This window comes from Eurypyga helias, unplaced genomic scaffold (assembly GCF_000690775.1).
Source record: "Eurypyga helias isolate BGI_N326 unplaced genomic scaffold, ASM69077v1 scaffold6520, whole genome shotgun sequence".
NCBI lineage: Eukaryota > Metazoa > Chordata > Aves > Eurypygiformes > Eurypygidae > Eurypyga > Eurypyga helias.
Genome location: NW_010227561.1, coordinates 1 through 4,097, shown reverse-complemented (window position 1 = coordinate 4,097; position 4,097 = coordinate 1).

Genomic DNA, 4,097 nt, shown 5'->3' with positions numbered 1-4,097 from the left:
CCAGAACCACCACCATTTTAGTCCTTGTAAGATTGCCCAAAAAAGTCCTTTTCCCATCTCAAACATTAGGGATTTTGTCAAAACCAAAAAACTTAATGCGTTTTGTTTTTCCATCAAATCCTACTGCAAAATTCCATGGGAAGTGATGGCAAATGGAATTTTCTGAATAGATATGAAGACTGCAAAGGAAATAAAGTAGATCTTACAACTTCTGCACCACTTCCACCAGAACAGACTTTGTGGAGTGCTAGAGGCTTGGAAGGGTCAGAGGGAAAGAAGTGTGAAACAGGGCAGCAGCACAGCTTTCCCACAGTAGCTGGGCTCGGCTAAAATATTTTTAACCTGCCCAGAAAGCTGATAGTGGCACTGACAAGGATGGAGTAGCTGCAAGCCTCCAACAGCTCCCCATAGAATATCTGTGGAGCATTCCTCATGGATCACTCCACTTGTTATGCCAAGTGGTACCCAAGGCATCCACTCACCATCGTCAGATGGTGGTAAAAAGCACTTCAGGAGTTTGAGGGGCCCATCTGCCTTAGTGGAGCAGACTCTGCAGGGCCCACGGTGACATCCTGCTTTGTGTTCAGGGCTTGGAGCAGGCTACACAGCTTACATTGAGCATGGCCAAAAGAGAGAGAGGGTCCTTATGCTACAAAGCCCATAAGTAGTCTCATGAGCCGACTGTGAGGTAGCCAACAACACTTGGCCCTTTGCTTCCAAAAATCAGGAAACTGAGCGGGTCGTCCTCGGTGTTTTTCAGGAAGGTCAGACAAGGTGAGATGGTTCCTTATGATCCATCGTAAAGGGCTAGAGAAATGCATAATGCAACCTCAGCTGGGAAGAAACTGCATAGCATAGAAGAGGAAACTCAGGATCAAGGTCCACGATATGTAAATCAGATGTCTCCCCATTTGCACCAGCTGCTGATGTGGCCCACAGCATGGTTGTGAAAAGCAGCATGCCACTAACAGTTACGTACTGTGTAAATTACACACAAAAAACCCTCTTGTTAAAACCAGCATGTTTTAGAAGTGATTCGTACTTGAAAGGCTTGTCACGAGAAGAAAGGTGGCATGGTTGCAGAGAAAAAGTTAGGAACAGCCAGCTCACAGGACAGCTAACAAGGGCAGGAGATTTTACATATTCTTAGAGAGCAATTTGATCTGGTTTAAAGATGGATTTTGACGCTGTTAAATCTGATCTGAATAATGAAGTGTCATGTTTAATTCATTCATAAATACAGCCTTACCTTGGTTGCAGAGCTAGAGCGCCTAATTAAGTATACAATAGTACAGCACTCGGCTAAGTATAACCTAATGGGGTCAGACCAGCGTAGCTGTGGAAGGGGAAATTGTGACTGTCTAACCTGTTACAGTTCTTTTAAAAAAACAGGTAAGAGATAAAGGTTACCCAGAAGCATAATTTGCTTAGCTACTCCAGCAGCTTTTGAAAAAGGATGGAAAGAAATTATGGCGGGTGGTTCTAACTGAGGAAATTGATTTAGCAAAAGAATTATTAAGGAGGTTCTAATTAAAGGAAATTAACGGAGGAGAGAGGAAAAAAAGAATTGTTAAGGAGGCTCTAATTAAAGGAAATTAATGTTTTAGAGAGAAAGACACAGAGAGGGAGAAGTCTAAGAAAAGAATCAAAACAACTTCCAGACAAGGAGAGCTACTGGGTGACAGTGCCGACTCCAGGCAAGCGGGTTGATGTTCTGCTCCTGATAGCAAAGCACTGTTAGATGTAGCAATGGAAAAACCTCCTATGACTCAACCGAACACCAGCAGGGAGCTGGATTAAACAGGATGCTGTGAGCTCTGTGGGGAGCCAGAAGGAAAGAGCATCCTAGATTAAAACTGGCTCACGTGACAGACTCAGAGTGAAGCATGTCTTCCCATGTTAGAAGGCAGCGGCCAGCGTGTGCATGGGAGGGCCCGTGCCGAACAGGTTCATCAGCAGTGCGGTGGCACAGAAGGTGTACAGGCACCATAGGCTGCAAAATGTGGAAGGCAAGCATCTGAGAAAGGGATGGCAGAAGGGAAAAATTAACATCCATGTGCAAAGGACTCCAAACAACATCTGCAATTCACTGTAGCTTTGAAGCACTTGGAAGCCTTGATGGACACAGATCATCATCGTGGGCACCAAAGTACAGCCTCCAGCCCTGATAGCAGCAACTTGTTGAAATTAAACCTGTTACAGCATCAGCCAGGAGAGAAGCAGGGTGTACAACAGACCTAAGAGGATGACAGGGACTTGGGCAAAGTAGACTTGAAAGATTATAAGATTTCACCAAAAAAATATAAAGCCAACACACACCTAGGTAATTTAACCAATGATGGAGGATTTGACAGAGGAAAATAGCCTAGCGTGGGCTGGAGCACAAGGAAGCTGATTACTAAGGCTGGGGAAGGAGGAGGGAGGGGGCTTTTTGGCTTAGGGAAATCTGTGCCCATCATAAATAGCTCAATAAATAAAGGCATGCAAAAATTCAGTCATGTTTTTAAGTTTCTACAGTCTCTCAAAAAAGGAAAGCTAAGAAAAGACAGAAAGAAAAATCCGCCATTTTTTAAATTACTTTGCAAAGCTCCAGTTTCATGACAAAGGTTTCCCTGCTGTCAGCAGGGACTGCAGGGCACAGAGACATCCAGTAGCCATGCGTGGCCTTGCTCAGCAAAGCAGTGGGAGCTGAACCCCGCTGCTCCCCTCCTAGACCTGCATAACCCACCTGCCCTTCCCTGCATGCTGTAGTTTCTGCCGTCACGCTGGAGTGGGTTATGGTACCGGCAGCATCTTTCAGGCCAGGACAGCTGTTGCCTTTTCACCAGTGTCTGAATAGCTCACTCCAGGGCACACAGCCCGAGCAAACAGGGCTGAGCCGTGCTGCGCTGGGCAGGAGGGATGGAGACACCTGGGCAGCTGTGAGACATATGGGTGGCTGTGCTGCCTCCTCTCAGGTGGGTTTCGTCTTTCTTCCCCACCAGGAGACTTGGTGGAGGAGCCATGTATTGCCACCATCAAAGGCCGAATTGGCGGTGGGCTTTCCCTTGCCTCCCCCCTTCCACCTTCCCGCCACGGGAGCCTACAGAGGATCTCTGTCACACACCTGCTACGTGACAAGTTTCCTTGCTGGTGGACGGAGTGCCTGGTGCTATCATGGCTGATCCCGTAGCTGAAGAACATGCATCCCAAGTTAGTGAACTTGTCTGTGAATGCGGACAGTTCCACCTCTTCCTGGACAATCGTCTCTACAACTTCCAGGATGAAGTAGGTGATGAACTCATCTGCCGTATCTGCCTTTAGGCTTTGCTCCAACCGATGGACATCCCCTGTGGACATACGTACTGTTTCAAATGCCTTGAAAACTTCACGCAGGAGTATAACTTTTGTCCTGTAGATCAGAAAATCTGTCTTTCCATCAGTGCCACAGGTCCAGCCTTTTGGGTAAGCTGATTGTCTTCTGTCCTTCAGCAGACAATGCAGTGGTGTGAACTAGAAGCTCATCTGCAGAAGAGGTGTCCTGATTTCAAGAAATACAAATCTGAACTACAGCAGAAAAAGAATCCTATTTCCAAAGGGTAGGAACATCCCGCTACCAAGTTGGAGATGGACACACCCAAGGATCTAGAGGTACCAAGTGGAGGATTGTCACTTGTGGCAGCAAGGTCTGCAACAAGTATTGTTGTGGTATTGCTCCAGACTGCAGAGCCTGGACTGGTTAATCCAGCTTTTGAGGAGACTGAGGAAGTCATCCCTGGAGAGTTAGTCTTATGGCTGACAGGAGCACAGTTGAAATGCACCCAGAAGACCAGGAAGAAGAGTTGAGGATAGGTAGGGGTAAGGGTATTCCCACTAGGGAATGCTGGTGTTCAGGAAGTCTTCCTGGACTCTGTCATTGCTGCAAACAGGCGAATAGCACCTGGGGACCATATTCTTGAGGTGAATGGTGTCAACAACAGCTGTGTGACTTACTGCCAAGCAGTCTCCTTCCTGCACCACCCAGGGCTCAGCACTGGGGCCAGTTATAACCTCTCTGTCAATGATCGGGACAAGGGGATCGAACTCCCTCTCGGCAGGTTTGCAGGTGACACCAAGCT